Below are 12,654 nucleotides of genomic sequence, written 5' to 3'. Positions count from 1 at the left end.
GGAGAAAAAGGGAAAGGTGGTCATATTTGACTCAAGAATGAAGGAAAGCAAGCTGAGAAATTATTAGAAGCAATTATGTGAGCAGAGTACGTGAAAAGTAATCCCAGCTGCAGGGAGCTGGGGGGGGGGGGGGGGGGGAAGAAATCATGATGTGATTCAAGGGGGCCCAGGAGGAAAAACACAAGAGCAGCGATGACCTGGTTTGCAGATGGATCCATTTCTATTTCTGCTCGGATGCTGAAGCCGAGCCTCACCCAGCGCACTCGGCTCTCCGATGGCTTGCGTGACTTCTTCCCTGACTGGTGCAAGTGTCAGGCACGTGCATGTACCGCGCGTCATCTGGGAATCATATTTGCCTTAACAGACTGCACAAATGCAAGTGCAAACAAAAATTCACTATTAACATGAACTGTTCTCCTTCCAGCAGAACAACGTTTTTCAGTCCAACATAATACCCTGTCCCTGGGCGTCAATATTTGTGACATATGCTAATCACCATATTTTTATTTTCTCTCTTTCTTATTTTTCACATCTTTGGAAATGAAAGCTAATTCATTGTGCTGATTCTGATAATTTCAAGTCATGCACTAAATACAGCAATTCTCAAATCGATTTTTTCTTTCTCCCTGCTGCGAAACTTCCCTGAAGTTACACTATATACAGAAAAACCAACAACAGCTTCAAACATCAGGGCAAGAAAACAAAAAGCAGCTCCTACATCAAGCCAGATCCCAGCTCCTCAGGCTTCCAGCACATCTCAACACAGAACTAGAGCAAAAGGGCAGATTATTTAAAGCCATTGCATGTAGGCCAATTTTCACTGCAGTTCCTTTTGGCTCTGATTTTCAGGCCCCAGTGGAGTGGTGAAGTCATGAATAAATGCAAGTAAACTGAGCTTATCCACTCTTATTTTGAGCAGTGGAGTTTACTCACCTCATGCTGCTTCAGCTGGAACACCAAAAGGTAAGTTTAAATGAAAAAAAACATATAGGGGGGAGCGGGGGATAATCCACTGCAGCCCTCACCTACCGACTCAGCGAGTCCAGCACGGAGTCAAGGCAGGGCCAGGACGCTGCAGACCTGCAGCGATTCATGCTCCGGGTATTGAACATCCACGGTTATCTCCTGGTGCGGTGGAAGGGCTGGAGTTGGTCCCCTGCTGCGTGATGGGCAGGGTGAGGCTCCCCGTGCCACGCCGCGCAGGAGGGATTTACAGCAAAAGCCTAAAAACACTGCACACAGAAAGCTTCATTTGAGGAGCAGACGTCCTCAGATGATATTCTCCATCAGAAGGTAGTGTTGCCTACTTGCCTGGTTTATATGACCTACAAGTTCCTCTGAGCTCTGCCCAAGAGCTGCAGAGCCTGTGGAGACCAATGTAGACAGGATCTGAAGTCTACAGAGATAAATCCATTATGATTATCACATTAAGGAAAAAAAAAAAAAAGGAAAAACACCCTGCAATTTTATCTCCCTGCAAGCATCCCTTCTGCTTAGCTTTGACCATAGCAGAGTGACTGCCGCACTTGTCTCCTTGTGGTCAAAACAGCAGCGAGAGCCAGTTTCTTCAAAGTTAAAAGAAAATAATAATAATGGAGTCCCCACATTCCTGCTGTGTTTATAAAGAGATGTTTTCTTCCTGAGCTATACAGCATGGCAGGCTTAATCTGAAATTTCTTTTTAATCATAGCGGGAGTCCCAATTAACGTGTTGGGTAATCGTTCAAGTAGAACTGGAGTTTTGCAGCTGCTGCAAGGCAAGGGAAGGCAAAGGATCAGGGTACCAGGGGATGGGCAGGGACCAGGAGCACACCTGGGTGCTGCCACTGGCTTCGCACCCTCCCTGAACCACCAGTGAGCTGCTGGGGGACGGGGGCAGCTCCCCCCTGCAATATTGACATGCAAACAGGTCCCCGAGCTCCCCAAGCACTGCAGATGCAGCAGCTCCAAGAAAAACCCCATGGCAAGAGTGACCGCACCGGCACGCAATAAAGAGCCAAATTGCTTTTACATGCACCTTCCCAAAGGAAAAAAAAAAAGACCATCACAGTCACTCCTGCTTCAATCTGCAGGCGTGTAATCCAACACATGTGCTCCCAGCGCGCAGGCGGGGAGGGGGACCTGGCACTGACCTACTTTCTTTTGTTGCTGGAAGTGCTGATCTCTATGCAGAATTCGGTGAGCAGGCAGAAGCTGTCGTTAGGGTCTGGATTCACCTCTGCCTTACACCACTCCTTACATCACTGCAACCACCAATTCCAGCCCAATTAGTCTCGATTTATACCAGTCCCGGCGACAGGACGCTCTGACCTCGTCCTGCCTGCAAGCAAAGAAAATTGCCGTCCGTCACGCAGTGGTTTTTGGCCATGCAGGGGGTTTACCTGCAGCCTTGGGAGCTAAACGCTATACTTACCTGGGGGATGCTGCTGCGGTCAGCATACCCCAACAGCCTAAACCAAAGCAGCACGCAGGCAGCCTTACTCCACATCTTTTTATTTTTCATTCACAAGGAAGTTGGGTCTGAGTTAGGCACCACACTGACCTGGAAAGCAAAGCTCTTTAAAATTCAAACGCGTACACCCAGGGTGCATCTCGTTGGCAAGCGTTACGGAAAATACGGGCGCACAAGCTCTCAAACACGCAGGCTCCCTTCTTCAGGTATAACAGGTCCGGCGCGCGCGGCCGACCCTCCTCCAGCGCTCCTCCCGGTCCCCGCAGCATCTCCTGTTAGGATGCTGAGCCGCAGCCCTGAGGTTTGGGAGTTGCAGGCTCGCTGCAGTCACTGGGGCTTGTATAAATTGGTCTTCAGAGACAACCAACTCCACTGCCTTATGCAAAAACACTCCTTAGTAACCTACTAAAGAGCTTCCCCTGAATTTCTCTTCCCTATGCTCCCAGGTACCTGGGTAGAACGCACTGCCTTGATTTTTCAGATTTGGAGATAAAAGGATGTTGTGTTTAACTCGCATCCTTCAGACCTTGCAAGGCAGCTACTCTGAACAAGCCTCGCCTTCTGCCATGGCTTAAGAACAGACCATCTTAATTGATTAGTTTGCCCATTACGGATAAGCAGAATAACAGCCTTGCAATTGAACTTAGGTCCTTGAAATGCAGGAGGACATCAGCCTGCAGTGCATTTCCAAGCCTCGGAGGCTAATTTCTGCCCTTCCTGCTGTTCCGCTCTCTCAGGCTGGGATTTACCTAAGCACACAGGATGCCTCTCTTGCACCAGGCAGGGGGAATTGATTCGCATTGACGTTCAGTCAACAGATTCTAATGATAAAACAATTTCAAATCCGTACTTTGATTAAAATCAAAGCCATGGAAAAAATCATGCTAAGGTTCATCTAATGAATTTTTCTTTCCAAGACTTTAGCAGAAGCCTTCCAGGGACTAAATCCAAGGGGGTAAAGCTAAATTTGATAGTCTGATAGTTTTCTTCACCCCAACTCCAAGAGCAGGCTTAGCAGTATAAATAAATCTGGCAATGCTACCAAGAAAATAATCCCATCTATTTAGCAGCAACAGTCTGCTGGGGAGAGGATACGAAGCATTTGAAGAGAAAACCAACAATCTCAAACCGTATATATATGAAATTAAAGGATGTAGGTAATTAATTGTTTGATAAGATAATAAAATCTGTGCTAAGCTAGGGCCTTATGAGTCAGAGAAATAAGAGATAGAAAATATGTTCATCACTGAGTCCACCTCTTTACCAACACATATTTTCTAGCATTTGTCCAGTGTAGGTTTTGTTTTGTTTTTTAAGTCAATGAATCAACTTTTTTGATATTCAGCCCAATGCCAAACAGGAGCTATTGGCATTTGCTGAGGATGAACAAATAACTAGTAATGGTGCAGTCTCGTGAGATGGTCCAGGAAAATCCTGGGAGAGGTTTCCCCAGGACACAGCTTGCTCAACCGCACTGCCCTCTGCTTTCTAAAAGAACATCTATACCTACATATATATATATATATATATATATATCTTGTAACACTAACCGCCAACGATAGCCACCCATCCTTCACCTCGCTGCTGATGCTTTTTTGCCTGCTGCTGCCATCTCCCCTAAATACCAAGTGACTTGTTTTGAGAAAGCTCATTTCTCCCGGCACCCTTACCTCACTCTTAGCAACCTTCTATTTAAAGTCACAATCTGTTGCAGCAAACCGGCTTAGGAGTATATAAACAAGCTGTTATGACCCCTCTGCAGGAAGGGGAGGAAATGGCCTATGCTTTAAAGTCAGCTGCCTTCAATAATTAGCAGCAAGTAGACAAACATGAAAGCAAGGATGCTTCAATGTTCTGTTATTTAAAGGGTACGCCAGCACTGAAGTCCCTTGTCACCACCTAGGTATGCAGTCCCAATGCAATTAGTTGAGCAAAGAAGGGTCACCTGCCACCGGAGGGGGTCACAAGCTTTTTCACCGTCGTTGTCACTGGAAGTAGTACGTGGGGCTTTTATTTTTTCAAAACCAGTCTTTGTTTCTTAGCATACAACATCAGCTGCTTCTCACATCAGAAACCCTAAAAGGTTTTATTAGTCCTAATGCTCCACAGAAGAATTAAGAGGTAACAGCACATATGTTCTGCTCTGCCCCAAAGAGTGGGAAAGGGAGGAAAATGAGCTTTTCTGCAGCAATACAGCGAAGCGTGTACGCCTTGCTCATACTGTAGTCAGCTGTCGATGAAGTGAACTCACCTATGCACAGAGCACTCCCTTTGCAGAGGAGCAGCCTCTGCATTGTTGGCCTGCGAGGAGGAAGCTAAAGGTCCCATAAAGAGCAACGGGAACGTTTCTGTCGGTAGAGGAGAGAGTCTCCTTGCGAAAGGCAAAGCAGGGCTCTGCTTTATGCCGTCTCCCAGATGGAAAGTAGAGAAAAGGCAAAATCAGCACTAACATCACACCTGGGAAGCCTACAGTGCTGCACAGTTTAAAACTGAACCGGGCACGCATATCCCATTAGGCTGTCTTGACATTACACTCACAAATAACTCTCAAGTGCTTTTAGGGTAAAAGCCTGAAACTTGTTTGCTGTGGGGCTCGTTCACATCAGCATCCCGAGCAGGGAGCCGACTTCTTCAAAGCATCTTTCTTTAGGGAAACACAATGCCAAGGAGAGCAGCCGCTCAGCTCTTCCAGGAGAGATTAAAGAGGAAAATTAGCGAAGCTACAGTTTATGCCCATACCAATAAGAGCAGGCGTTTACCACCACTTCAATAATTAAAAAGATTTTTCACTAGTGACCAGGTTGTCACTGACTCATCTCACAGCCACCCATGGATGCAGGCAGCAGCGAGAAGGCTGGGGGCTGCCGCAGGGCTCTGCTCCAAGGGGATTTTGCAACCCCAGCACAGCGAGATAGAGGGGAGAGAGGAGAAAGAAGAGGAGAGGAAGAAGCAAGGCTGGAGGAGCAGCTTTTCCCAGGAAGTTCTGACATGATTTCTTCTGCAATGGGACCCAAGGTTTGTTTTGAACAATTTTTAGCTAGACCATGCAATACCAACTACATTAAAATGCTGAGACTTTGGGAGCAATTATCCCAAAAAATAGCATGTCAGGCAGCGCAGTGCAAGTAGGCAATTAGGCTGCATGTTAAGAGGCAGAATCCAAGCATTAGCACACAAGCCAGCACACGCGGGACGCGTACTGCTTTTAGTGTATTTACAACACATGACCTAATAGTAAAAGCAATAATTAGCTACTATTAATACCAATGGAAGAAAACAGAGGGAAAGGGAAGCCGCGTAGCTAAACACAAGTTATTTATACAGAGGGGGATAATGCAAGCCAGAAGTAAGGTTGGCACGGTGTTGCAGTGTGAGCATGCTCGTCCCAGGCCCCAGCAAAGGGGGACGGGATGGGCCACGGATGAGGGGCGGTCTTTGGAAAGCTCTGCAGCTGTGTCACAGGCACTCCTGCTCACCAGAAGGACGAGTACTCCAGGCTGGAGTAGGCGGATTTGTGTCCCACCTACATCACCACTCCACGTACTGAGCTCGCACGTAACAGCCACTTTCCGTGGAGAACCTCTCCCGGAATTTCCAAACGAGACCAAGTCCTACGCAGCCTGCGGAAGGTAAAATGGAAGGATGACATCCCCCTCCTCTTTTTACTTATCCAGAATATTTCCAGGCAGTTGGGCAAGGCAACACCGCACCGTCTCCTAGAGCAGGAAACAGGACTGGCTCAAAGCTTTTGTTAGAGAGAAGAGGGTGCTTTCATAATACAGCCCTTTGTTCTGCGAGAGGAATTCAGCTGCTATAAATTCATTCCCCTGGTAAATGCAGCAGTTATCAGGCATTTTACCACGGGATTCCTGGTCTCCTAGTGAAGTTAAATGCAGTGCCATTACAGCAGCACTTTAACGTGTAAATATTACATTCCCGGTTCTTTAGGAGATGTTCATTTAGTGAAATAAAATCCTGCTAGTAAAACACCTGATCAAGCCCTTCAGCTGAACTGGCCCAGTAATTGCTCTAGGACTGGAGGGAGTCCAATGACTGGTTGCAATTTATGACCACTTTATAAAAAAAATCTACCTTGAAGCATCCGCTAAGGACTGAGTTGTGGATGAGATCATGGAGTACATTTACATCGCAGCTTTCTATAACATTAAGTGGCCACTAATTCGTGCTGAATTCCTTTGTAATTCTGATGGAATCACATCTGACAATCACATAAATAGCAAAAAATTCCTCAGGAATAATGTTACTACAACAAGGAGTAAAAGGCAAAGGAATGATTCATCTTTCATAGTGAGACATGCCCTTTTCTATCATCTCTACTCACCCAAAATAATTTGCCCAGCCCAAATTTCACAGCCAGGGCTGACAGACACCAAGTTGTAAAGGGGTCACTCTCCTGAGCTGCAACCAAACCACAGTTGCAGTTTGAGGGAAATACGGTTAAAACATGAAGCTGCAAGAAAGCATAAAGACAATTAAGGAATGAGAGGAGCTGCCTGAGGGAGGCTGCAGGAAAACCTTGACAAAGATTTTGCTGCAGGCAGGGGGCTGCATTAAAGGACCATCATCTTCGCTGTCATCAAAAATCCAGGGGTCGTGGTTGGGACCGGCCAGAGAGAACGGATGCAAAATACGACCATTTTAACCATTTCAGTTCAGCATGGAGAACCAGGATTAGAAACAGGATTAGAAACCAGGGCAGGGGGGAAGACCACAATGTAGGAAAAAGCAGAGTCTCCTACGTGTATCAGAAGCCTACGATCCAGCTGGAGATCTATAAAATGGCAGACCAGAGCTCACAATAATGTCAAAGAGATGGAGTGGTGGGATCTACGCAGATTTTAAGAGGTTTGGTGTTTTCTCCTTCCTGCAGTGCGGGTGCCTTCTCTCCGCTTAGGCTCTCTGCATCCCCCCAGCTCCAGAAAGTGAGTGCACTCATTGTGCCCTGCAATAAATGCGGTTTCATCACTCCCAACAGCACAACCCTGCACCAAAAGGGTTCTACTAAAAAGGCCACAATCTTTTGGCGCTTGAATAGCACCAAAATTAAAACACCAGCTCAGCTCCCCAATCGAGGTGGCACATGGACAGCTTTGGAGACAGCAGATTCCCCTCCTGCCTCCACACTGTTCCTAGAAGAAACATCTGGAGAAGCATTGGGACATCTCCTCATCTTGCTCCGTGGACCCAAGAAGCCTGCAGATGATGAGAAAGAAGCCGTATTTTGACTGCCTCAATTAACCAAATAGCTTAAAACTTTGTTATTTGCCTGGCACCAGTAGAAACAGGGTCCATATGCTGAACTAGAACAAGAACTTGTTTGAGGAATTGCTGCCTCAACCGTGAGATGCCAAAAGCCAGATGGGGGATTTATAACAGTGCAAGGCTGGCTCAATGGGCAGGGGCAGCTACAGCACAGCGTGTTCCTGGAAGAAAGCAGCAGTCACCAAAGCTGCGGGAAAGGGTTAAAAATAAAAGCGAGCAACTTTCTTATCATGCACTCCTTGCCTTCCACTAAATTAACGTCGGAATCAGAAACCAGACAACACTCCAGGCTGCCTGAAAATTGTTTTTACACTTCTAGTACGCCCATGGCAAAAACCTAGACAATATATGTTCGCTGTGAGGTGATTATTTAATGAATTAAAGGAGCAAATACATTAGGAGGAGCTGAAGCTCCATTCTGCTGTTGCCTACCTGAACAAAGGCTTCAGGACCAGTTTCACCCAAACAACAATAGCATCACTGGGAAGATGACTGGCTGATGCCCTAAGTCCTTTGTAGAGCAAATATGCCCTCCGTCTCTCGCCGAAGCTAAGTGGCATGGGTCTGTTCCAAGGCAGCGGGATATACAATGTGAAGGTGCATTTTTAGATTCCCATTGGGTGCAATAATTATGGGTATGGAGCAGCAGCAGCATCTCTCCTTAAGGCTCTAATAAAGTTCACCTTCACCAGCTAAGCCCATTCCTCTTTCCTGAAGACTGGAAGAGATTTTATAGCAGATTCATCAACTCCACCCTTTAATTCTATTTTTGGAGTCTATTGAACTTTTGCATATGTTGAAATGAAAAGTCTATATTAACACAACTACTTTTTTGTTACTGTAATGAGAGCCTTGAAACCACCACAAAGAGAAACATGCCTTTTAGCAGCTGAAACAAATTATTACAGCAACTGAGTCTTAAAAGGAATTTCAAGTAAAAATATAGTATTGCATGAAGTTGTTATGGCAACTGATGTTGTAGAGTAACTGCACTGGGGCAAGTTTTCCTCCTTCATCCTGCTCAGCAAAGTCTGGGAAAAACTTTATGATAAAATTGTGCCTTAATTAGTCAAATAAGTCATAAATATAGCTTATCCCAAAATCCTTAACATTCCAGCCTCATGCAGTCTGTGTTCAGTTAGTCTGCTAATGAGAAAATATATCTACTAAAGCCCCACTTACCATTAAAAAATCCTATCCAATGTTTTTCTAATACAATTTATCAATTTAAACACATTGCACAATGTAATATTCTGCAGCGTTCCATTAAAATGATAAATAGCTATGGAAAAAACAAGGGATTAAACATACTGTAATGTAATCTAACAGTATTTACACGTAAATAAAAACTTAAACACAGGCAGGGAAGCATACCGTATTTGAGAGCAAAAAGAGCGCAAGTTCAGCCACCGCTCTCTGGACTGGAGTATTAATAGGACTGAGGAAACAGGGCAATGAGAAATGACAGTCAACTTCAGAGGATATAAAATTTCCATTAGGCTTTGTTATAAGATTACATCAAAGCAGTTCATATGTTTTAATCTGGGGAAAGAGAAAGCAGCTACTTGGGGTCTGTGCCTGGGGGCTGCCTCTGTGTACTGAACCAGACAGTTTGCATAATGAACAATTTTTATTCAATCAGGATTTCAGCACAGATAGCTCCCACTCAATGGGCTCTGGCACAAATGGGGTTGGAAATTGCTGCTATTCTTCAAGCTCCACCTGCTGGCTCTGGAAGAAGTGCCGGTGGCTTTCCGAAGGGCCAGTTGCCAGAGGGACACCGAGTTTAAATCCCTGTATTAAGTTATTGGGATAAAAATCCAAGCCCAAGTTCTGCAGTTCTTGTCTTTTTGAGTTAAAACAAAAGAAAACACTAAAAAAACAAACCAAAACCCCCCCCGATCCCTAAGCCCATGTTTTTCTTGGGTTGTACCAATGATTTAGCTGATTTAAGACTGCTTAGGCAGATCTTAAGCAGCAACAGTGCTCCTAGAGCAAAGGTGCTCAAGCTGCCAAAATCCGCCTGTCTGAACCCACCTGATCACCGAGGGAGTTGTCTTGTGCTCAGAGGTAGCCAAAAGGGCAAAGCAGCCAGGGAAATCATTCCACTTAGCGTGCGCCTTCTGCACAATAATTACTTATTTAAATTTTACTCTGCTGGTTGAGCCATTAGAAAATGCACTATAAACAAAGGTGATTTTATGCAGACAATAGCTGAGCCAGTCATTTTTAAAGACAGGCGCATGATGACTTATCTGCCAGGATGAACGGCTCTTATGAGATAGCTGAAACACGGTTTATAGCCTAAACCCTATTTCCAAGGGTTATTCCGGTGGCTGCACTGCCGGATCACCTTCAGCTTTAGCAGCAGCACGGAGCTCACTTGCCCCACTGACGCAAGCCAGGGTCGCTAACAGCTTTATGGAGAATAGTCCAGGCAACACTTAGCTGCACAAAACTGTTTGTTAAATCCTAGGATGATCATTTAAGGGTTTCAAATATACACCTGATAATTCAGAGTTAATTACCGTGGGCATATTAGAGATGTTTCTGCCAGCACCTCTGGATTCTGCCTATTGATTAGGCGCTGCGGCTGCTCTTCGGCTCTTAGAGAAACTGTTGCAGTGAATTTAGCTTCCTGCCTGAATCCGGTAGGCTTTGCTTCTGACTGGCACCAAATCCCTTCTTCCTATTTCCAGAAGAAAAATAGCTACGTTTTAATCTAGACCTTCCAAAGCTCCTGCCATGCCTGTGACGTCCTGAATGCAGAATTGTGGCTTTCCCTGGTTTTCGCTCATTTGTCTGGAAGGCTGCAGGTTGTTGTACCGCATACCCAGTACTTTTTGGCTCAATCCAGACATATTCTTTTATCAATTCATCTGACAGTGATCCAACAAGAAGGGTGTGTTGGAAGATGATTCTAATTCAGAGACTATTCTTCAGCTGGAACATTCATGGAGCCTAATGAACTATTGGCAGAAAGGGACTTCTGGAGCGCCATTAAAACTTGCTTCTGTGAGACAGAAAATATTGCAACTAAAACTTAACTGTGCCAAGCAGGGGAGGTGGATTAGCTCAAGGAGCATAAATTGGTAGAGAGAAGGCACTTCCTTCTCCCCCCTCAAGCCTTACGCATTAAGCAAAGCCGAAATAATGAATATGCATTGCAAGGTGTTTGCTACAAGCCTGCTTATAAAGCGCACAGGCAGGAACTCCTGGAAGGGGGATTTATGGGTGTAGTCGCACACAGCTGGCACTCTATGTTCTGCAAGCTTCAGCTGGGATGAATGCCCCCCCCCCCAAGCACTTTGCACCCACCGCAATAAACTGAGGTGTATAAGCGGAGTCTAAAGTTTATTTTCAGGAGCATCCCTTTGGGGGAATGCTAAATCATCGACCTTAGGTTTGTCAAATTCAATGAGAAACCTGCTCTGGGAAAGGGGAGGCGGTGCATCTCCTGCCCTGAGACACCAAATGTCCTCGAACTGCTCGAAGAATAGGAGGCAGAGCATGGGAATAGGTTGCTGCTTGGGGACCAGACCCGTCATTAACACCAGATAACATCTCATTAGTCATAGGAATTGACACTAACAGGGATCATTAAAACACTGTGATCTTTCACCCGTTTTGTTAACTGGGGAAAAAAAAAAACCATCAGAAACTTAGTTTTAGAGTTTCAAAAAGAAATTCACATTCATTGCTTCATCTTTGTGTATTTGTTTCCAAACATGGTAATTAAAATTCTTATCAAAATACAGTTTCACTTTTTCTTAAAAAGAAAAAAAAAGTTCATCTTTTTCTTAAATCTTGCTTAGTAATGAGCCTGCTTTCTCCGATACAAGACTGAAGTATAATGAGAGCAAGTCAAGCAACGCTTTCGACAAGATGAAGGCAGCTCCTGGAGATTTAGCATCAGCGAGAGCTGGGGTGATACAGGCTGCCCACTGCAAAGGCTGGCTTAAGGACTGATGCTAAAGGCCATGCCCACTGATGGGTGGTGTATTCATGTCATTCCTTTCCTCAAACCCCGTAAGTCACCCCATGGGAGAGGTTTGAAAATTATGATATACTTTTTTGTCTTATTAATCTCTTTGCAGAAGCTGTACAGTTGGAAACAGCACAGAAAATAGGTTAAGGCTCACAATAAGCTGAATGAGTTAAATCTGAATCAGGCAAGTATGCTGACAGCCAGTTATTGCGACTCTTAAGCTTACGGGCCAAGGTATGAGTACGAAGAAAACGGCAGTATCAAGTCAGAGAAAATGAATACGTCGGTTTTGACTAGTCTATAAGGAAGGGTCAAGTAGTGGCTTTCTGGTAGGACCTATTGCCAATGTGAAATGACTGGCTGAAGCAAAGAAGGACTGACATTACTTCTCCAAATTATAAATTCTGCTTCCCAATCTATCTGAATGGATTAACCTCAAAACATGAGATCCGGAATTTAAAGATTCAGAATTCAGAAGCTATTATGAGTCAAGAGCAGGAATTAGCATTTGAGTTATAAATATGCTCTAACAAACTGACAGGAGTCGGCTTGCTGTTCCTTCGCTTTTTGAAGATGGTGGCATCAGGCTCGCAATATTTAGAGATATAAACCTAGAAGTGATTTTCACATCCCAGCTGGATGTTAACAACATGGCTTGTTGGAAGAACACCGCTCCTCATCTTCTAACTGGTGCTACCGTACAGTAAGCCGTTACGGTAAGGAAGCGTGTTCCTTCTCAGCACAGCGGATAGGCTTTGAAGAAAAAGCGCTTTCCCGGGACATGAGGCTGTGGGATGCCACCGTGAGCTCCTACAGGTCCTCACCTATCCAAAAGACAGGCAGAGGAGAGGCAGACACAAGCACGCCCTGAATAAACAGGAGACACTAATATCAGAGAAAGTCTCCAGGCAGTAAGTAATGAAGGCACTAAA

The sequence above is a fragment of the Opisthocomus hoazin genome, chromosome 20, assembly GCF_030867145.1.
Source record: "Opisthocomus hoazin isolate bOpiHoa1 chromosome 20, bOpiHoa1.hap1, whole genome shotgun sequence".
In the NCBI taxonomy this organism is placed as follows: Eukaryota; Metazoa; Chordata; class Aves; order Opisthocomiformes; family Opisthocomidae; genus Opisthocomus; species Opisthocomus hoazin.
This window is presented reverse-complemented; position numbering follows the sequence as displayed.